This window comes from Furipterus horrens, unplaced genomic scaffold (genome assembly GCF_987537825.1).
Source record: "Furipterus horrens unplaced genomic scaffold, mFurHor1.1.pri manual_scaffold_17, whole genome shotgun sequence".
Classification (NCBI taxonomy): domain Eukaryota; kingdom Metazoa; phylum Chordata; class Mammalia; order Chiroptera; family Furipteridae; genus Furipterus; species Furipterus horrens.
In genome coordinates, this window is record NW_028327187.1 from 115,683,581 (window position 1) to 115,707,786 (window position 24,206).

At 37.7% G+C, this 24,206-nt stretch overlaps 1 protein-coding gene across 2 annotated transcripts in view; it reads left to right on the plus strand.

Moving 5' to 3' along the window:
• MID1 (midline 1) overlaps positions 1 to 24,206 on the plus strand; it is a 149,963-nt gene that overhangs the window by 54,996 nt on the left and 70,761 nt on the right. The gene's annotated exons all lie outside the window — the stretch shown is intronic.

Consider the following 24,206-nt stretch of genomic DNA (forward strand, 5'->3'; position numbering starts at 1 on the left):
GCGTTGTCAAGGTGAGGGCGAATTTGAAAAATCTGGATCATTTTCAATACTTGCAGTTGAGAGAGAGACAGACAGAGGCAAAGGGAGGGAGGGAGAGAGAGAGAGAGAGAGAGAGAGATCAAGAAGGAGCGGCAGATAAAATCTGGCTTTGGGCATTTTGGAGGCATTTATTTTCCTCACTCACCAGGGAAAACTAATTTCACTCACATTGTACTTGTATCTAGTTACCACACAAACAAAAGACTAGAAGGAGGAATGCCTGCAGCAAATGTGGGATTCTAGAGGACATGTGACCTTTTATTCCTTGTGGAAATGATATCCAGCTTATTGTGAACTCGAATGCTCTGACCATCTCAGATTTCACGAAAGAATTCCTTTTTGTGGAGACTTTTTATTCAGTAAGGTTACAAGCAACACTGTTTGAACTTCACTTTCAACGTGAAATTATTAACTTAACCCCAGCTCGGGGAATTATAATTAATACGACTATTCGTCAAATTTAAAAATCTCTCTAAATATGGATAGAATGCACCAGGGAGGAAATAAGCCAAGTCTCCAGATGTCTGTTCAACTTCAGATGATGGTGGGTCTAATTATTGCAACCTTAGCCAAGAGAGTTTGTTCTGTTAGTGAGATACTATGTTCACCAGCTAATTTTAGTTCACAAGACATCAATTAAAAGGAAAGGAAGTATAAATTAAAAGCTTTGAGTAAATATATATTGAAGTCCTTCCTCTCAGGAAAAACACACATCATTTTGTTGAGCAAACAAAAAAGGAATCACATGATTCAAAGAGTATTACCACTCAGAGCACATCGTCACCTTTCACAAATGGTCCCTATCACTTCTCAGCACGAATGGATGCTTGTGTTGCCTGGGACCTCATAGTTTATTTTGTGACATGAGGATTAACAGACCACAACTGTGATTTGGTTTGGCTATTTCTTGATATGATGAGGGAAGTTGACATGCTGAAGTGAATCCCTGCTTCCAAATGTCACTTGGGGAACAAAAACATCACCTGGGAAGCATGCCTCACTTAAGAGTGTCTAACGATGATTGGTGCAAATCCATCTTTAAATGTGGAGAGGAAGTTAAGCCCAAGGATTTAGTCATATAGACAAGGCAAGACAGACAATGACTGGTTTTCTAGTGCAATGCATGGCAGTAGCCAGAAACGCGCTGCTAAAGTGAGTAATAGCAAAGGCAGTGCATGTATAAATTGTGTCTCTAAATCAGATTCCTCAGAACTTGATATGACTGTCAAATTTGAGAAACCAACATGATCTCCCTCCATCCCCTTTTTGATTACGAACAAAATGTTTAGGATGATTGGACAGGTGGTATTGTTTTCCAAAATGTAAACACACCAAATTTTTTTGTTCTTTTATCAAAAATGTTCCTTTGATTGGATTATTAACACCACCATTTAATAATCGTTTGTTAAGAGGCCAACTCCCGGATTTCATATTTGAATCTGGTAGTCCAGATTTTCACGTTACTTGTATACTGTCACAGAGGAGTTATTAATTATGTATATAAAACCTCCAAATTTATGAGGTGATACTGTCATGCTCTAACTCTTTTTTGTGGTAAAACAAAACTCTTCAATTATGAGCCCCACACACCTGTCTTATGAAGCCAGTGGGTTAGCAGGTGTTGATACTGTCACCAGGAGGGCCTGACAATTAATGGTATAATATATTTTATCTTCTAATTACAGAAATATAAGCATATAAACAGCACCCAGTGCACCAAAACACATTTAGAGCTGCTCAATAAAATATACTTATGAGCACTTATTTATAGCCATTTCACAAAATGTGCTTATAAGCATTTAAACAAATAACATTCTAGCATAGCTTGTTTGTTCTAAAACATGCCACTTATGTTATAATAAAAGAATCAAGGATATATGACATGTGGGTATCTATGGTATTTTAGTTATCACATATTTATGAAGATCTGTACTTCCTTGCTTTTAAAAAACCTTGGTACAATATAAACATTGATTTCTGAAGAAAGTAACAGCATCCAGAAAAGACCTTACTTTACCAAGAAAGTGTATTTTTGTTAATTATTACTTTGGTCTGAAAAAAAAGACATCTGTAAGTGTACTTTTCTGAGGCTTTCATGATAAGATAATAGATTCGCTTGACTGATTTTGGATATGTAAGGGTTAGGGTGTCTCCTGTTTGAAATTGTTTTAGTCCTTCTGTTAGTAAAAGTCCTTTTTTTGTTTTCTGTTTTTTGAAGAGGGGAATACTGCCATGATTATGAAGAATAATCATTTCTTGCAATAGCACTAAACCTTAGGGGACATTTGTACTCATATAAGGTGTCAGAATACATGTGTTTATATAAAGAATTGGCATATACCTTTTATAATTTTTTTCTAGGCGTAAAAGAAAAATCTCTCATAAAAATTCCAACATGTAGAATTCATACAAATAAAATCTTCCACATCATCTGAAATAGCATCATGTCAGTAATCTAATGCTTTAAGAGACTATGCATTGGAAAGCACTCATAAAATATTGAAGCAAAGAGAAAATTAAGCCAGCATTTCCTGAACTCTATTTTAAGATAAAAAGAGAAAAATCTTCGTGCCAAATGAATAAGTCTTTAAATGGAGCATATCATAATGTGGGGCTTTTTACATCATTTTAATTGAATTTTGAGAAGCCTCTCAGTCCTCCAAACTTGGATTAAAAGTTTGGTTTATGAACACATATCATACAAGAGAATTTAATATAATGCATTCCAGAATTTTCAAGGAATTACAATGCATAACTCCTTTTCTTCTGTTCCAACATACAGTGTTGGAGCTCTTGTTTCTTTTCTCTAGTTACACCTATAAAAATATACAAACTGAGAAAAATTGACCTTTCCTTGCCCTTCAATTTCAGCACAGCCCCACTTCAAGTTAGCTGACACTAAAGTTCCAAACCATTGTCTTGCTATTCTGACTCTAAAAGTTGGCTGAGGGAGTGTATTTGTACAATGCTTATTTCAATGGATCATCCCATTGGAATTTTATAATAGTTTGATAGTGGTTCCAATTAAAGCTCAGCTTTCCTATACAGCCCTTCTCATCTGGAGGTGAAGGCTTGGGATTTCACTCTTGGGTTTCATTTACAGATTGTAAGGTTTTATATTTTTGAAAGTCTTGTACTTTATTTGCAATTGGGAAAGTTGTAAGTGGATACTGAGCTAGATTTTTTTTTTTTTTTAGGTTTCCTCAGAATTCTATAACTTTTTTTGTCTTTGAAAATAGTAGCATATGTAGTGCAGGTTCCAGTGAAAAGTGTGTTTGTGCTACACATAGTGGCTAGAGGCCAGGGATGCTGCTCCATCTTACCATGTGCAACATATACTCTCCACCACATATAATTATCTGGCCCCAAATATCAATAGTGCCTACATTCAGAAACCCTTGTCTGTGAGATTTCAGTGTTTATCACTATTAATTAGCTAGAGCTCCCATAACAAAGGACCACAAACTAGGTGGCCTAAGCGATAAAATTTATTCTCACAGTTCCGTACACCAGAAGTCCAAAATCAAGGTGTCAGCAGGGTTGATTCCTCCTGAGGACTGTAAGGAAATGATGTGTTCCAGACCTTTCTCCATGGGTTGTGGCTGTCTTCTCCAAGTCTTATCACCGGGCATTCTCCCTGTGTGCTTGTCTTTGTGTCCAAATTTCCCCTTATAAGGAAAGCAGTCATATTGAATTAAGGGCCCACTGTACTCCAGGATGATCTCATGGTAACTAATTATACGTGCAATGACCCCATTCCTAAATAAGGTCACATTCGGAAGTATTTGGGGCTAGTACTTCTACAAATGAATTTGGGGGAGGCACAATTCAACTTATAACAGTTACTATGGTGTATACCTAGTTATCTAGTCAACTGAAGACATGTTACGTCTATCAAGGATTTAATCACCTTAAGTTAGGCAGAGACCTTTGGCTGACACTGTCATCACTCACCTAAGCCTAAGCGCAGGGTCTTGTAGATAATTAATTCTCAATAAATATCTGTGAGTTGCTTCATTAATCATCAACTATTAACCCTATGTGAAAGTTTCAATTAAATTCATAGTAACATTGCAGGTATTGATTCATGTATATGACAAAGCATCTGCAAGATAATTTCTAAATAATAACAGAGCCAGGTATTTTACCTAATTACACATGTACATCGCATTTTGTGGGCTTAAACTTAATGGTGTGAATTTGGGTCAACTAGGTCTCAAATAATTTAGAACAATTTATGTTTGCTTCATGCTGATATGTGATGGATATTATTTATTTTATTTATCTTCCCAACAACCATATCTGGCATATAGGGTTTTTTAAATTTTGAATCATCATCAGAAAAGTTAACATATGCTTAATAAGTGAAGGCAACAGAAGAGATACAGTTCCCCTCCTTCATAGAGCTTGTAATGTAGTACAGAATTCTAGTAGGTGAATATTTGCTCTGGTGGTGGAGGTAGATACATCATGCCCAAAGCAAGGACGCCAACCCCAGACCTGGGAGATGGAGAAAGGCTTCCCAGAAAAGGGACTCTTACACCTACCATTTACAAGCCTTTATTTAAAACCAATGTTTAATTACTAGATATCTATACATTCTCTGATATCAGTCTTTCTTTTTTATTTTTATCACATATGACATGCCCTCATGTAACACTACATTTTTTCAAACTAGTTCACAATCATTTCAGGCTAGATTTTAATCTAAAATGTAGATAGATATACCTTAGGACGTTTCACCACATAATGCCATGGGGTATGTAAATAAGTCCTATATCTCCTAAAATGTTTTGGTTATATGGACTTTCACCAGTTCCAACTGGCCCCTTCAAAATGCAGTTCTGCTTGTTCTCATTTCACAGGAATAATTCTTCAGTCTGCACTATATGTTAAAGTTCCAAATATTTGTAAAATATGTTAAACTTATATTTTAAGTTTCTTAGTTTTGTACAAAATTACTTATGATATATGGAGGAAAAGAAAACATCTGAAATCTCCAGGGATATGCTTTTAATGGGAAGCCCAAGGCCACATCCTTCCTCTCGCTCCTTTTCACCTGTCTATCCCCCCTCATGAACTCCTTCTCCCCTCCTTCTCCAGAGGAGAGGAATATATTACTGCCTGATGGTTTATTATTATTGGCATCATTTTTTATAAACTCGGAGAGTTATGAAAAAATGCACAGACAGGTAAAATACATCCACTAGGTAGCCTTTCTTCATGTGGATGTGTAAACAAGTGTAATTCTTGACTCAAGTTCCTGTACTCATCTATGAAACAGGGCTAATAGAAACAGAATCACATGTTTCATGTGTACCCTCATCATTTGGCCTAGCACAGAGGAAGCCTGAAATATGTGTGAGAACATGACAATATATGTTAGCAACAAGGGGGTAGAGTGGTATGATGGGTGAGATGTGGACTTTGGAGGTAGACTGCCTGCCAATTATTTTCTAACCACTGCTTGTGTTATTTGAGTGTGAGATAAGGATTCATGTTGTTGCTTTAATGTGTTTTGTAGTTTTGTTTCCGAAGCACCTGGCAAAGGACAGAGGCACAATAATGAAGAAACACTTGTTGACAGACATGCAGAATTGATGGGTTAGGAGTGTTTCAGGATTCGGAGGAGGAAGAGATGATTCTGGTTTTGAGTAGACGAGAAGCCTTGCTTCAGGGTGATGGGATTTAGCTGCCATGACAGATCAGTGGATTATGCATCAAATAAGAAGCGTGAGGCATTCCTTAGGAGTGAGGCCAGCAGAGACCTGTTGGCAAGAATCTGCAAGACAGCTTAGGGATTCTAGACAATGCTGGCTAGAGCACGGGGTGCTGATTGAGAGGCCAGGAGAGAGCATGTTGGAAGAGTCATGTGGGGAGAAGATTCTGAAAGTCTTTGAATGCCAGGTTAAGGGTTTGGGGCATTTCAACACCGAAGTAATTTGCTTTTTGAGAGAGGCTGATGTATATGTTCTGAAGGTAAGGTCAAATAAGGATATCAAAAGGATTAGGGCTACTGTGAGCATAGAAGAAGTAAAAGGGGGAAAACACATTCACACTACTCTAGGTTTTGTGGTTGGTCTCTTTTTCACTTGGCAAAGTGAAGTAGTATTATAAGTCAAAACCCACCACACTGTCAGCAGAAACATGCAAGGATGAGAGACTCGTTGTCTTTCCCATGAAGACTAAGAAGGAATAGGTGTCATTGCTGGTTGGCTCTTGGACCCAGGCATACATGCAATTCTTTTCCTGCTTCCCTAGTGCGACGACACACTGTCAATGATATGTGCTTATTTCTTCCGGCTTTTTTTTTTTTCACTATAAGGACGATGCTACTCCAATCTCTGAATTTTTACTACAAACCTAAGGAACATTTTAGAGCCCGAAACAACCTTGGGGCTCATGTTGTTGCACCCCCATTTTACAGATGAGGAAACTGGGGCTGAGAATAATAAAATGCAGTTGCCCAAAATCACATAGTGAGATGACTCTGAACTAGGACTAGAACACAGTTCTGCTGCCCAGTTTGTTCCGTGTCTCTTTGGGTACTTGCTATTGCAGCCAACAGTGCCAGTTCAGACACCATTGCCTTTTGAGCAATCCAGTCATTCCTGATGTTTCTTTTAAGGTTTTGAGACTAAATCCAATGCTTTTATATAATTTTAAGCACACACCTGGCTTGGCTGTAGGCCACCATCATGGTTGTAGAATGATGCCTCTAGAGCCACCAAAAAGATGCCTTAAGATATCCCCATGCTGATGTTTTCTACAGTTAAGCCAGTGTAGACTAAATTATCTTGAAGGGCCAGACCTCATGCCGGGAGCTGGGTTCACATAGACAGACCCAGGTGAACTTGGGGACTTCACAGAGGAAGGGAGATGCTCATGTGGAAACAAATGAATCATAATTACAGCTCAAATGGGCTCCCTAGTTTCCTTCTTAGAGTAACTTTTTCCTGAATGTTGTAATATACAGATAACTATTAAATTTCATTTAAATATATAAATTCAGTAAACATATGTGAGGAGTATCTATTTGTGTATGGTATTTGAACTGAAGTTGAAAAGTTTTAAAAGAACACAATTCATCTTGACCAGTTAAAAAGTTAAAGCTAGTATGATTTGCTGAAATTACATAAACTAAATATTTTATTTTTTTAAGACTGTTATTCAAAAGTGTCTTTCATTCAATGTAATGGACAAACCATAAATTGGGGTATTCTTAAAAAGACTGGTACATTTTTTGACACTGCCTAGGTAAATAATAAAGAAGATATGAGTGGCCTGAAAAGTGAATATGGCTAAAGATTTTATTTATTTCAGTATGTGATATAAATATTCTGGAAAAATATGATAAAACTACATTTATAAAATCCACTTCAAATTTACTAACGTCAATTTTTTTACTTTTGGGCATAATACTTTAGGTGTTTCAATATCCATGAGGATAGCTTTCCATGATGAAAACACATTTTCTATTTCTCATCAAAAAAGAAAACACTTGTAAAGTGTTTAGCACGGTGATTGGCACATGGTAAGCGTTCCACGAACACGAGGTATTATTATATCTGGACATTTACTGTTACAATAAAGACTTCATTGGTGTGATCCAATCATGAATTTCCTGACAGTATCATAAATTACTCAGTTGCCATAGGGCTGATTGGTGTTTCTGGCTGACATTGGAAACTTTGAACAACCCTCAGGGGAATAATAATTGGGTGGAAACTTTGATTTGTCTTAATTCCTAAACCAAGCTAAGTAGTAAAATGGACTTTTAAGAAGCAGCACAAAGTAGACTGAAAGAAGTGCTTTTAGAAACAAGTACCATTTTGAAGTTTGTAGGGGATGAGCTTGTCTTTCATGTTCCTGGTTTAATTGACAGGACCAATGCCATAGGTGTTGACAGAGAACCTACAACTGCTTCATAGGAAACAGAAGCTGGCATTTGGGTTTATGCCATGACTGTCACATTCAGACATGGACAGATAGAAGTAACAAATATAGGTGACATGACACACAGGCAATCTGGACCAATCACAAGCTCAGTTGGTCAGCTTTCTTTCTCGTTGTAGACTGCCTTTGCCGTGTGAGTGGAGAATGGACCAAGCTGGACTTGGCCTGTGTGTTAGCAGCTATCTGCTTTAGAATCAAAAGAAGGCAGGCTTTCAGTATTGGTTACAACTAAGAGAGAAGGAAAGTATAAAGTGAAGGAGCTTGCAGAAGAGCAGGTGTCCAGCCCCTCTGTTTAGTGGCCCTGGGGTGTTTTGTTCTCCATGCTGTCTTCTGTGGCATCGGGGCAGAATGCATAGAACAGCAGTATATCATCGGCCTCCTTCCTTATATGTACTTTACTGTTTAATGGGGAGAAAATCAGGAAAATAATAGTTTTTATTCACATTGGGATAGACTAGGTTCTTATTACTGAAACAATATGGAAAGCATGAAAATCTTCTATCCCCTTTGTGCCTTTATAAATAATCTTTTCCCCCATCTGCTCTATCAAATCCTGCCTTAAAAAACGAAAAAGAACCCTTATTTATTCACCCAAGGAGTATTTGTGTGTAGCTGGTGAGATAGGCACCGGGTAAACTCTGGGGATGCAGAAATGAATAACAAAGATAAGTCACTGCTTCCGTGGTCTAAGCGTAATTATAACTTGTGATAAAAATATATTAAAGGGCTGTGATAAGAGTATATAAAGAGGCTATGAAAAGAGTTCCATGAAACTCAATCCATGAGACAGTTTTTAATATGAATAAAAGTACAAACTTGGAGACTTAGGTGTCGCTATTTGGAAATTGCCTAATTCCAAAAGCCGAAGTGAAAACTCATTTTGATGCAAAGCAATGTTCAGAGAGGCCAAACTGTGCATCCCTTTGCAGTGGCAGATAAGGGGAAATATGAGGGTTGCAGTCCATGATAAGACTTGGGACAGACCCTTTCTTATTAACAGTCTGCTGTTCATGGGCCGGGCTGTTAGCTCTCCACGCATACTTTCCTTGGAGGTCTCTATTTCCTTCCTGAACAGGGCTAACAGGTCAGGTGACTATCCAGGCTCAGAAGCGGTTTCTGTCATTTCCGCTGTGAAAGGACCCGTCGCCAGGCACATGTTGTGAGCAGCAGCTGGAGGAGGTGCCGTTGTGTTGCCAAGCTAGCTGATGGGTGTGCTGCATCTATTATGGAATGTTGACAAACTTAGGTGTTAGGATGAATATCCTGTCCTGATAAGCGAGGTTTATTTCCTCCTCTTTTGACCCTTGCCATGGCTTTCCAGAGCTCAGTTGCTCTTAGTTGGTGTCGTTAGATTTAAGGCTGAGAGTGGTGAAATGGGCAGGCTTTCACACTCATGCTTACTGTGACCTGTTGCTTCTGGAAGATGTAGGAGACATAGGGCACTCATGCAAAACCCCACCGGAAGGGCTTGGAGGGAGATGCATGTTTTGCCCCTAGATTGCTGAATCAAGCTCTTGATGGTTCCAGCAAACAATGGTCTCACCCATTCATAGCATTTCAATTCATTAAGTGAAATGGTTCCAGTTTTCCTTTTATTCTGGATATTCATCTGGAAACATATTAGGCAAAGCTATCATGCTGCCTTCGTACTTCCAGAAAAAAGACTTGTAGGCCAGGGCTGGGTGGTAGTAGAAGGAGAAAGAATTATCTTTCAAGATGCTGCTTTAGGTTGTTTTGAGGGTGTGGTTCAAGGGTATTTGTGGATTCAACACCAAGAACTAGCTATTACCAAGAATAATAACTAGCATTTGTAAATCTCCAGATTGACAGTTTGCAAAGCACTTTCAAGTATTATTTGATCCTTGGAACAACTGTGTATCCCCCGAAAAAGTATGAGAAAGATAATACCTGCTCATTAGGGATCTTGGAGGATTAAATGAGATAATATATAGGTCTAAGTGTCTAGCCCAGTGTCTAGTGGTGGGAGAAGCATGGTAAATAGAAAACTTCTTAACCATGCAGAACATGAGGCCACAGGAAATTAAATAGCTTAACTGTGGTTAGAGAAATTGAAGTTGGGGAGCTCAGACCGAGGGGCCCCATCTTGCCCCTAACTAATCATCGCCTATGATTAAGGCAGAAGGAACTATGGCTCAACCATGCCACACTTCAAAATATTAGCAAGCAAAAAAAGAGCTTGGGTGCTGGAGAGACAAAATACTTCTGTATTAGCTTTTGACACAAGGACTCCCTGGACTGAGCAAAGTTTTCTTTAAAATGGTGACCGTGATTGAAGATGATCTATTTTCAGTTCTAATATAAATAAAGAAGTAAAAACACAAAGTGGAAGTATGGAAATCCATGTGGAATAATTTTTATTTACTTACAGTAATGTTGAATTATTTGATAGTCATCAGCTACTCTATACATAAGTGTTAAATGAAGGAATGAATGAATCTCTGATGATCCTTAAATTCATTTCATCACTTGAAATGTGATTATTTATTTGCCCTGGTTAAAAATAGAAATTTAGAGTCTTGGCCTATGAGTTCAACATTTCAGATCTCTTAAGAAGCCTAAATGAATTCTTATTCATATTTCGTTATTTTTGGCAAAGCATGGATGCAAATAAAAGTGGTCACCACGTGTTAGTCACTAACAAATCTTTTTGGTCTGTTATCCATTCTTCTTTCTAGAATTGCTTATCAGTCAGAATTGTAAGTTTAAATTAGTTTCTTAAACCAGAACGTCTCAATCATAAATGTACACAGGAACCACTCGGGCATCTTGTTAAAAGGCAGATTCTGATTCAGCAGGTCTGAGACGGGTTTGGAGTCTGATTACAGCTTGCACCCTGGCCTTGCCATTGTAGAGTTGTGTGAACTTAGGTTAAGGAAAAAGACAAAACAAAACTAACTTCACTAAGCCCCATTTCCTTGTTGGGAAAACAGAGGAAGTAATTTAGGGTTTAACCCTGTAATGCTTGACCCTTGGGAAGCCCCAGCCAAAAGACAGTGGCTCTTCTCTCCATTACCATTTTATTCCTTGACCACTTATACCTCTTCCACTATTTATTCCAAATTTGAAACCTTTTCTACAATTATAAAGACAATACAGTTTCTTCCAAGAGGTTTATATAAATAAAAGCAAACAATTTCCCTTCTCAATCCTTCTATCCCTTCCTCTATTAACTGCACATTGGCCTTAAAGGACCAACTCTTGGCTCACTGAAGCTACTCTAGCATAGCTTTCCATACAATTCTTTAACCTCAGACACTCCACATCATTTTTACCACTCCTTTGTAATTACATAGCATTCCATATTATTTTATAAATATTCTTTGATCACAAGCCTTCTTGCCCCAATCATTCATCCATTTCTCCAGCCCAGTGACTGTATTTTATAGTTCTTTTTGTATCTGATTAGTCATTTTTCAATGACTAGAACATTTTTAGAAGTGACAAGGTATTTTATCAGCAGCAAATACTTGTTGAAACAAATGAAACAGCCCATAATAGTTTAATCATATTATAGTCTCTACTATGTCAGTAGAATTTGTCCATCAGATAAAAAAGAAAAACCATAGCCCACCAACATTTGGAATTTTGAATATATAAACAAGCAAAATATTGCCTTTCAGGTTTCTACATTCATTTCTGAATCTATAAATTGTTCCCCAATGATTACAAAAAAAACATTTGATTTTTTAAAATTTTAGTTCAGGCAAGGGTGATGAAATATTTGCCATTCACAGGAGGTAGAGGAAAATAATGCTATATACACGTACATACACACTGATACACACACACACACACACACACACACACGCCAGAGACACTTCTTATGTATATATTTTGTTCCCTGCTGTCTCAGTACAGTTACTTTTATTTCCATTTTGAGGCAGGATGATAAGAAATAATGTGAGGACTTTAGGATAAACTTAGCAGAACATAATTGCTTTATTATCACAAGTTGAGGGTCAGGAGGGCTGATACTGGCACCTAGTGGGTCAAAGACCAGGATGCTGCTAAACATCCTGAAGGAACAGGATGGCCACCACAGCAGAAAACCCTTTTGCCCTAAATGTCATTGGTGCCAAGGCTGAGACACCCTGAATTGAAACAAAGCCATTTTTGCCGGCAACACAAAGGGAGATGCCCGGCTTCACTCTCAAGAATTTACTGTCTTGTGTGACCTCGAAAACCGAATCTACTTTGAGAGATAAAAAGCTCAGCCTTTGCAGAATCCTCCTCCACCATCTGTAGCTGCCCTGAGTGGCAGGCTGGCAGCCACCCGCAATGCTCTGTGCATGGCAGGCTTCTTCCACCCCAAGCACCGTGCCCATCTTGAGCAGTCTGGGCCTGCACATGCTGTCCTTTGGGCTGTTTCAGGAATATTCACACCTCCAAAGGCTTATTAAATATTCTTTAATCCCTTCCCAAAACTTGATTTAGGTGCAGTTTATACTATCTGCTTTCCCCAAGTTTCCTAGTTATTGCAGCTAATGTTCAGGACTACCTTTCAGGTGTAGCTGTCTGTCTCAGAGGTAGCCTGGGGCTTTCTACCAAGTGAGAAGTCTGCAGAGAATAGGCTGGTAGCTGAGGTGTTTACCTGAATGGCTTATATTTGATGTATAATAGTTGTAATTGTGATATATTCAAAGTAAATTATTTCCATAGATCAAAAGTTCCTCATTAAATCTCTTAGTCTATTTTAAATCTGTCTTCCAAAGAAACTGTTTACACTTACAGAGCTTTGCATCTTTATCTATGCAAAACTGTAGATTCTAAACTCTTGAAGTTGAACACTTGGAATGGTATAAATCAAATGTGAGTCTTCAATGCCAAGGCTGAAAGTATTTAGGCATAATTTCCAAGCATTTGTTCGTGTAGGCAGATAGTGTGTATTTCACAAGAGGTTCATGTTGTGAAAGCCCTGAGCTGGAAGAACTTTTGTCATTGTCTAGTCTAGTGATTCTCACCCTGGCTATGCATAAATCACCCTGAGCAGGGGCCCAGGTCAATGCAACATAGTCTTGGGTGCAGCTCAGGAGCTGGAATTTCCCCAGAACTCCCCAAGTGACTCCAATGTGCATACTTGGTTGAAAACTTTAATCTTAAGCAACCTCTCAATTACAAATGGGGATGCTGAGGCCCAGATTAATTCATGAAGGCAAGAGCTAGCAAACGTTGTATAAGAAGCAGGTACTAAAAATTGTCGGCTTTGCAGTTTGTATGGTTTCCGCTGGAACTGTGCAAGTCTGCCCTGCTGTGAAAGCTGCAATACATAAAGAAATGGGCATGGCTGTGTGCCAGCGAAACTGTATAAAAACAGGTGGCTGGCCGATTTGGCCCACGGGCCATAGTTTGCCAACCCCTGGTTTAGGCCTCATAATTGATCAGTGGAAACCCATATGCTAGACCACAAATACACCAACCTTCAGTAACTATTCTTCCGCTTGATGCAGTCTTCCTGTTTGAGGCGGTGTCTGTGATTGATACATGCAGTTTCTGTAGAAGTTAAATAAATACCTTCATGTAAATTAAGACAAGTATTTTAGTGTAGATACTCTTAGTTTGGAGCACAGAAATTTTCATTTTCTGTGTCCTAATGAAGGATCATCATTTTGAAGAGATTTATGAAATTTAAGTTAATAATCACCACAATGTCTCTGTTCTACTAAAGTTATAAGCCCAGTCAATAGTATTTCTTTTCTGCCCAAGAGATTTTTTAGCTGGAAAATCAGAAAATACGATGATGTAATGAGAATACCAAAGCAAGGAGGGAAAAAGAATACCATTCTGCTAGGGAAAATGAGATCTTATTTTCTTTTCAAGTAGTGAAGAAATTAGTTGTAAATCTCTAATTCTTTATCATTGTGCTGATAACCAAATAGGGGATGTTTTACTTAGATTTCTCTTGACTAAATCTGAGAAATTTAAATGTTATCTCTAATAGCTAATGATGCTTTGTAGGAGTTTTTGGGAGAGACTGTGAGGTAAGGCCAAGGTGGTGGAAATGAGTTCATCACAATTAATATGAAGAGTTATGTATTTGGCTCTTATATGCTGTTTGTGTAGCCCTTCCTCCAAAATGTACTCACAAAAATAGATTCCTTGGATGGTCAAAGGCCACTGAATCTGGTCATCTTCCTTGGAGATTGATTTGTCTGTATTTGGTAATTACCTATATCTTTTAGAGAAGATGACTTCATCTCTTTCATTTTGTACCTAAACAATACATTTGATAAAAATTCTTCCTGTTCTGAAACATATCATGGTCATATTCGCAAGGATAAAATCACTTTCTGTCAGTGATTTCTCAGGATGGCTAAACACTAGAGATGGTGAAACAAAAATAATCTGTCTCCCATGGGAAGTATCTCTCATCCATCTCTGGGATCCCTCACTTTATGATGCCCTCCACCCATGATGTTCCTCTCCATGCTGCCATTGTTAAACTAGGTTTACTGAAGGAGCATTATAGAAGGACATCATAGGTAATAACATGAGAGAGAGAAAGAGACATCACAGATAATAGCAGCATAGAGAGGGATCTGCTAGAGGGGACATAAGAGATTAAAGTAATCCAATACTCCATCTGACCACATAAATAATAGTGATTATACTTTATGAGGCCTACTCATATTAATTATAATGTGCATAATAACAGTAGGTCGTTTTCATCTCTTTATGCTTATATCATGCTGTTTTTCCCTTCTTGCCTATTTTCTTTGATATTCATAGTCATTGGCTTATGATTTTGGAAGCTACTGGAAACAGGTTAAGATGAACAGTTTCCCTGAGGCTTTGTGCAGTAATCTTCCTGGCATTATTAAGTTTTTCTGAATCATATTTAGTTAGAGGAGATCTACAGCCCCACCAGCCTTATTTTGAGTTTTGTCTCTGCCTCAGACAAGTTTCACTTTTGAGGTTTCCGAACATCTCTAAGCCTGAGTTTCCAAATTATAAAACTAGTCCTAATAGCTGCCTTTCATGGCTTGTGTGAGGAATACATATATCATGCCTCTAAAGGGTTGAGTAGAATGCCTGGTACTCCGGAGACTTCAACAAACAGTGGTAAATTATTATCTTTAGTATTGTGATTTTTATTCTACTGCCTGACCTGAGGTTGTCTAGGCTGCAGCCTGTGGCTTTATCACAGATGTGTGTAAGGTTAGAAGAAATGCAAGAGGAAGGAACATACTGGAAAATGAATTTATCCCCCCATGAATGTGAGGACAGCTATATCTAAGTCTGCTTTCTCCACTTTGCTCACTCCACCCTAGTAAAACTTTACTGCTGCCTTAATCTTTGATTCTTGAGGCTCAGGGGAAGAGTCATTTTTCCAGTGCTGTTGAGAGTTATATAGCCCTAAGTGATTTTTATGAAATTACAGTGTTCCAAAGGAGTGTTCTAGAAGATGAGTGATATAAGTTAATACCAAGCATTTCTTCTGACCAGGAAGTGTTAGGTGATAAGAGAGATGCTGAAGATTGAACTGATCCTTATCCAGATAAGTGCTGCCCTTGAGGTCTTTGTGCAGTGCTTTGTTTGGGAGGTCTTTGCTGTTGCTGCTTAAAGAATAATTGTTACCTTAAAATAGTTTAAAATTTTTTCCTAAGTAATAAATGTCATGCAACAAAATATAACAAGCCAGAAAATTTCAGGTGCACCCCATATGTCATGGCAGGATACAAGATGGAAGCTCATGGGCCTGGTTATATATCTTATAAAGTCTTAAACTACCCTGAGAAGTCCCTGTAGGACAGGGGTTCCCAACCTCCAGGCCACTGACCAGTATTGATCTGCACAGCAGGAGGTGAGCTTGAATGTAATGCACTTGAATCATCCTGAAACCACGGCCCCCCCACTGGTCCATGAAAAAATTGTCTTCCATGAAACCGATACCTGGTCCCAAACAGTTGGGGGACCGCTGCTGTAGAGCATGCTATTGTTTGGAAGTTCCATTTAAAATGCATTGTCAATATTCAGTATTTTTTTAAAGTTCTGGATATCTAAACTATAAGCTTACTCAAATATTTATTTATTTATTTACGACTGCAGCCAATACTCCCAAACAGAACTAAAGAAAAATAATTAATTGGAGAATAATTGACTACTATAAACTGATAAACAAAAGCTTTTTAAAAACAACCAAACAAAAAAACAGCGATGTTGTTTGAGGGCATTAAAGTGGCATTATTTCAGATGTATTTCTTTTTCCTCTTCCTTCTGCTGTGCCACTCACCTCCTGCTTCACTCAGAAATAATCATCTTTTTCCCACAAGCATGCCTCCCATCTTGAAGAATTTTTACCAAGGCCCATCTCCTCTCTATTCATTTGTGGCCTGAATATTGGTATGACTTTCATCCTTTTGGCAGGCACAAGGATTAGTAGTAGATGCACTGAAGGAAAATATGAGCCTTTCTATGACTGAAGACTGACCAAAGGGTGAAGACAAGGTTTTGTATTCTTACTTCAGTTGTGTAAGACAGAGGCTTCCAAAATTACCTTAAGAATTTGTTAGCTGGTATCATGATAACCTACTATGTCCTGAAAGTTTCACTCATCTGGGTTCAAGATACCACCTTTTTAAGCCAGAAGGGCTGAATCTTTCCGTAATGTTCTCCACCCTGGATTTCACAAAGAAACTTATATTCAGATATTTTTTCTTGATAAAATCCTGAAATAAGGCAAGGTGTACATACTCTTATTTACTGATCTAATACTCATCTTTAAAAGGACAGCCTTTCTTTCACAAATCACGTTTATAATTATGTCGAATTGTTACTGTTTAGGATAGCACCATTTTTCACCTGGTCTGAGTTCATCTGTTATTATTTCCTTACAAATTTGGATTCAGACCTTCTTACCAGGCTAAATAGATGTTCCCTGTAGTTGATGGAGATCTAAGTAAGAATTAGCCCATAAGAAAAGTTTGAAAGAAACCTGTTGTGTTAAGAGGTAATGACAGGGAATGCTATATATACATCTACTGCTAAGTTGGATTCAGTCCTATTATTATTTGTGAAATTCTAAATTACGTCAATGGCCTTGAATTGGTTTTATTTAAAGTCACTTGGACATTAAAATGGAGCAATATTTCCCTTCTTCTGAAAAGTCTTCTAATAAAAATTTAAATTCATGCTATAAAAGCATTTTCTGAATTAAGATCTTTTAATTAAGTCCTGGCAAGCACACCCAAGCATGCCCCTTCCCAGAAGAGTTTCTTCCACATGGCGTAGTGTTGACTGAGATTTCAAATCCTCTATGTTCTAAGCTGCGTCACTTAGATGAAGACCCTTGTTTATTTGCTTTTCTCCCTTAAGTGTAATCTTGCAAATCCCAACCATCCCTTTGAAGCACTGACTCTCTCTGGCGTTTTAGTTTGTAAAACCAGCATCCTATGTTGCACTCATAACAGGCATTCTCTAGAGATGTTACAAGAGACCAAACCAAATAAGTGAAAGAAATTGACTTTCTAGAGAATGATGCCATAAAAATCAAGACATAAATCTACTCCAGAAGTCAGATGCTGTGGAGGAAAAAAGGCTTTGGAATCAAATGGAACTGGGCTTGGAAGCCATGCTCCCGCATTCACCAACTGTGTGAAGTTGGGAAAATGATCTTGAATGTGTTTGTCTATCAGTAAAGGTTAGGGTAAGAATACACATTCCTTATAGCAGTATTAAGAAGGTGAGAGAGAAAATATGCAAAATACTCAGCACGTAGTTTTATGTTCAGTGAGCAGTAGCTGCTATTACCATTAGTGCTATTGGAGCAATTCTAATAGGCTGCTATTATGGCTGCTATTGCTACTAATATACTACCACTATTATTGTTACTACTGTGATTGCTGTTGTGTGAGAAGGGTTATGTGGAAGAGGAATCAACTCCTCCAGTTCTAACAAGTAAGTTGTTACCTCACCCTAGCCCATCTTTCCAATCAGAATAGGAGAATGACCAAGTGCTTTGGAATCACATAAACTCAGGACCAAAGACGATGTGAGAACCCATGCATGCTCCCAATGCTGAGTTAATGGCTATGAAAATTGTTTTTCTAAAATTTAATATTGTTAAGGATGTTGAGTTTATCTCATGGTCAATATTTGATCTTTCTAAGCTGACAAATACTTCACACACTTCAAAATGGGTTAGAAGTATGCAGACTTTGTTGTGTAGATATTGTCATAAACATTTATATACCAGCGAGTGTGTCACATGGGGAAAATTATTATGTTTGGTACATGGTAATTGAACTGAGAGGTCCACTTAATGAACTGGAATGGAATTGCACTAAAAAATTTGTTTTAATCCAGAAGGGTAATTCAAATGTAGTTATAATAGTGCATGATGTCGTTGGAGTATCTTTGAAATGCTTTGAGTTTGAAGTAGAATGGAATGGAATACTTCAGTACTCCCACCACCAATATTTATATATAGTCCAATGCTATTCAAACGGTTATTGATTCTACTCAGTGTCCAGATGGGAAGACAATAAGAGTAGCACAGAGATACCTTTTTCATTAAGGAGGTTACTATCTGGTAGACCTGGCTGCTATATTTAATCTATGATCATTTTTTAACAGATTTTATTTATTTATATTTAGAGAAAGAGGAAGGGAGTCAGAAAGAGGAGAGAAACATCAATATGAGAGAGAAACCTCGATCGGTTGCCTCTCGCATGTGCCCTGACTGGGGACCAACCCAGGATTTGAACCAGACACCTTTTGCTTTGCGGAACAACACCCAATTAACTGAGCCACACTGGTCAGCGATCTATGATCATTTTAAAAAATTTTCTTTTCATTATAAATTTATAATAGTTGGAGGAAAGAAAATCTTTAGAGCAGCAAAGGTTCAAGTTCAATGATTTTATTCTTTAACTTTTTATTTAGACTCTATTTCTGATTTTTATCACTGCATTAATTAATTATTAAGTTCCCCACCCCAGCCCTCGTCATGACTTTTTCATTTCTTAGAACTGGTAGACATTGGTAAATAATGAGCTACAAGATTTTTTAAGATCTTGAGAATTTATTCCAACAGCATAAAGTACCCTATCGAGACATTGCATACACTAGTAGCAATGAGCAAATGTTTCTTTTATTTTAATAATTGTTTTGGAAAACTATATGATTGCCAAAGACAGCATACACATGGTCAATTTGGATTCATCCCAGCCTTTAAAAAAATCTGCAAAACACATTAATGGTTGTAATGTATACAGTTGAAGTTTCTCAAAACATGCCTTCCAGCTGTACATTTGTAATGTTTAATTTAGGTGAAAATTCTATGAAGGATCTAATTTATATGATCCAGAAGTTTGTTAACTATTGTAAATGGCCATTGATTTTTGCCAAATTCCATTCAATGTCATAAGAACATTGTCCACACCAGGTTCTATTAGTGGTGATAAAACTCCCCTGATAGATTTGACGCTTAAGCCAAATGGTAAAATGGATGCCTGGAAATAAGTGAACCACAGTCCTGGGGAGTCTGATTAGGCTTGGAAAATCTAGTGGAAATGCATAGCTATGGAGGGTTCCAAAGGTCTTTGAAGTAAGGTGTTTCTCCCTTAAAACCCCCACTCTACACCCACCTCCCAAATATCTCTATGGGACTCTTCATTTACACTGCCTGTGCTCAGAAAGTTCACGCTTGAGATTTTTATTTTGTGATTTGAACTTATTTTTGTAATTTTCTTTTACATTTCTACTTTAGTGTCCTCACTTAAAAACCCTCATTATACTTTAGGACCAAACAGAAGAAAGTGCTTGTCAATGACTTCCTCCTGTTTTTTAATCTTGGTATATATAATTGGTTATCGAAAGGGGTGGCATGCACATAGCCTGCTTCAGGGTGCACCAAAAAATATATTCTTCGATTCAATTCAAGTTTTAAAGTTAGTGATTTCAGATATTGAGGAGTTAAAATAACCAGCTATGACTCACTGGAGGGAAAACCTCTTACCAGCACCTGAACTCGGTGTTTTCTGTTTGTCTGTAATCTAGAAACAAGTGTCTACTGGTTTCATTTGCTAATGTGCAACACCAACTTTCTAGGTGAAGAGTACAAGAGGGAGCCCTGGGAGTGAGGCCCTTGTTTTTAGCACTAGTTTCATTTGCTAATGTGCAACACCAGCTTTCTAGGTGAAGAGTACAAGAGGGAGCCCTGGGAGTGAGGCCCTTGTTTTTAGCACATGTACAAGAGAGATTAAGGGTTTGGGGCAGAGAAGGAGACAAATAAGCCTATCACCTTTGGTATTTTTCTTAGAATGTCAGAATGCCATGTAAGTAGATCCTTCCAGAAAGCTCCCAGTACAATCAGAAGTGCTTCTTTAAGAGAACTAGAAAAACTTCCAACTTCCTGGAAGTACCAGCATAGTTCTATAATCTGAGAACATTCTGTACCCCCTAAATTCATTCTCAGGATTTGGGACCAAAGTGTCAAATTACTTTCTCTAACTCTGTAGAAGCCCTATTTCATCTCCATTTCTATCTGTCTACTCAGCCACTCATTCATTCACTCACTCATTCACCCATCTGTCCATTTCTTTAGCAAATACTTGTTGAGAATCTACTATATAGCAAGCATGGTATCAGGATACTTTGAATCTAATGGAGGAAAAGAGAGACAGAAATGCTGTCCTAATGATGTTTCCCCTCTAAGGGGGTTCATGAGTCTTTTATACCTGAAGTCCCCTGACTATAAGAAGAGGCAGGGAGAAACTCTGTATATGTTACTAGAGAACATTGGCACTGGTTGATTTATTTTGTTCACCAAACTGATTATTTGGGTGGGATTCTCATTGCCCACACCATATATTCAACTTGGATGGAACCACCTAAGTTGGAATAATAGACCTTCATGATTTATGACTGCAAGGATGGGATACTGGGTCTCAGATGATCAAGGACAAACTGATGCTCATACTTCAAAGCAATGCATCAGACTGTATAATTGAGCTAGTTTAGCTCTGAACCTCTTTCTCTGAATTGTAGACCATTTTGCAGAACTGTTTGTGTGGAATACTAACAAACAGCCCAGAAAACAGACTGAGGTCACAAGCAGAGCTCTTTGGACTGATTTCATAAGTACTTGGTGCTGTGAAGAATTTGGGAATCTCCCAGATCTTTGGAATCTCGCAAAGGCCCTCTAATGGTGTGTACTCTCTAAACATCTGTAGGCAGAATGCAGGCATCTACCTCTACCTGAGCTTTCAATACCATCTGCCAAAGCACTTGCACGATGGTAGTGAACAGAGGCCCAGTCACCCTATCTGTCTCCTATATGACAGGAGTGTGGTAGAGCCACTTCTGGTATTGCTGTGTCCAATAACTGCTGGCCATGATTTCCTCTGTAAAGTCTCGGGACTAAATAATCATTAAGATTCATGCAAAAATCCCTGACCAGTGTGGCTCAGTTTGTTGGGCTTTGTCCCACAAAGTGAAGAAAGGAAGTGGTTTTGCTTCCTGGTTGGGGCACATGCCAGGGTTGCAAGTTCAGTCCCCGGTTGGGGCACGTATGAAAGGCAACCAATTGATGTTTCTCACATAGATGTTTCTCACCCTGTCTTTCTTCCTCCATTCCCTTTTCTCTAAAAATAGATAGATAGATAGATAGATAGATAGATAGATAGATAGATATAGATAGATAGATGATAGGTAAAATAAAAGAATCTATGAAAACAGATCCAGGAACCTGCCTACCAAGTATATTTCATCCTCCCTTCTACCCCAGGGGCTGGCTATAGCCAGAATCAACCTCTTTGGCACCCCATCATTGAGTGGGCTCATAAGGGTCTCTTTTCCAGACCTAGGATTTTGTCTAGGGCTAAAGTATTCTTTGGAAGCTAGAGACTGAATAGCAGGAGTATCAAATTCTCCAGCAATATCCATCTTGACAAGACAAAACGTGTCTTCTGATTGGTACACCACCAAGCCGGTCTACATATATATTGTGGAATAATTATATTAACCTCTCTTAAGGTACATCAGGTTACCTCTGTATCCTGAGCACCATGCATGCTATTTTTATTAAATCAACATAAAGTTCACTTTAGATACATGTTTTTTATTTTTAAATTTTTTATTGGTAATTGGGGAAACAATAGCTGCAAGTGGTGTTAATTTTGAAGAAACTGGTTAAATGGGAAAATTCAGGAAAGCATTGTATTCAAGTTTAATCATGAAAAGAAAGTTAAATATCTGGCTCAGTTTATTTAGTTATCTTTATGTAAAATGAAATAACATTACAAAGAAAAATCAGATAAAAAGAATAGAAATCACAGGGCTAACATGTGGTTGAAGCAGTACTGTAGGTCACAGGTAGTGTAAATTCTCTGATTATTACCAGACAGAGAGGAGCTTTATTTTAGGGAGATGGATCACTATTAAGTCATCTGTCTGATCTACAGCCAGCAATACGATCTAATGACTTCATTCCTGAATTACTTTTAATATATAGAATTAGAAATATATGGGGAGCATTTGCTGTTATTTTAATAGTACAGTTTCCTTCTTAATTGATTTTGTTAAGTAAAATAATGTTGCATTGGAAGAGAGTGTATATTTTCTTAGTAATGCTTCACAATTCCTTGTCTTACAATTCAATAAATCATCTTACACCTGTCAGCACCTATGTTCTAAGTTTGTTGCCCAATCCATTGAGTAATAGATAGTTCCTTGGCCAGAGAGCAATTTCTGAAACTAATTCAATCAAAATGTTTTTATAGTATAGTGAACTCTGGCTTGATGTCTCAAATATGTATTGATGTCTTCAAAAAGGTAATATTTAATCCTATCCAGTTTTAAAATAGAATTAAGATTTAGGTTTATGTAATTTCTATTATAGACAGGAAATCTTTAGTTGCATTAATATTATTCATGTACTCTTTTATTGAGCAAGCATTTATTGGTGCCTTTAGTACACAGCTAGCCTTCTGCTAGATTCTGAGATGCTGTAGGAGAATTTTAAAAATTCTATGTCGGTGGAAAGACACAACCAAGGACTTGGAGCAACCGACATGGAAGTTACTGGTCTATAAGGAATCCAGTGTAATTGAAGTTGAATGTTCACATTTTAGGGCAGTAGTGATTATAGCTAGCTTTTACTGAGCAAATTCTAGACATACTGTTGGTTTGAGGTGTTTGCATGCCAACTTGAGAGTTTGACCCTTTAAGAATAGATAGCTTTTGGACTTTTGAGAATGTGATGTTATAGTTATACAAGCTTGGTGGGAAGATTACTTTGGTGGCCTCCCATGGACCCAACTGGCTGGGCAAAAAATAGAGGAATGAAAACCAGCAATTTATGGAAGAAAATCTTTAGACTGGTTACCTTGGGGGGAAAAGGAATACTGAAGCCAAGGAATCTTTTAATGAACAATCAAACAAGTGATTAGGGTAAAAGGCATGAAAAAGAGGTCAGAGTCTAAGATTATGTTGTGGTTTTAACCTTAGAGAACAGTAATATCCTTTGTAAAGACCAGAAAGTGGGAAGAAAAAGCAAAGGAGCAGATGATACAGTTTAAGAAAGTTGAGTTCAAAAATAACAGGAGAGCATCAAAGCTAAAAGTTGGTATAGAAATGGGAATGAGATATCAAAGTTTAGGTCAGAGTTGAGATAAGAGATCGAAATTTGAATATCAGTACAGAGGAGAAAATCGAAGCTGTAAAAAAGTTCATGTTTGCTGAGGGAATATGTATCTATGGAATCACAGTTTTGTCATAATTGTTTGGAGATGGAAAGAACATGTTCTTGTGTAAAACTCACTTGCAGTCAGAATTACTCAGTGCTGAAGTCTGCCTTTAATTATAGTAAATGTGTTTGATTCAAAAATATGTTTATTAGCTATAAAAGTGATAGCTCATTCAAATAAAAGTAACACATTGGTGAAAGACTAATGGTTAGTGGAAGGCCACTTATAGGATTTACTATCACCTTTTAATTAATGAGCTGTCTCTGATGTCATATGTTAATATTCTGCCTCCCTGGAGTGTCCTATCACAGTGGTTGACCAAGGTCTCAAACTTTTGAAAATCAAATGACAAAAGTCACACTAAAATGTCCTGAGAGTAAAGTTTAACATGTTTGCTTTCAGCTTGATATACTTTGTGTCAGGCCAAATTTTAAAGAGGTGCACTGACTCCAACCAGTTGGGGGGAGGGCATTATGTTTTCATCATAAACAGATGAGTTTGGGT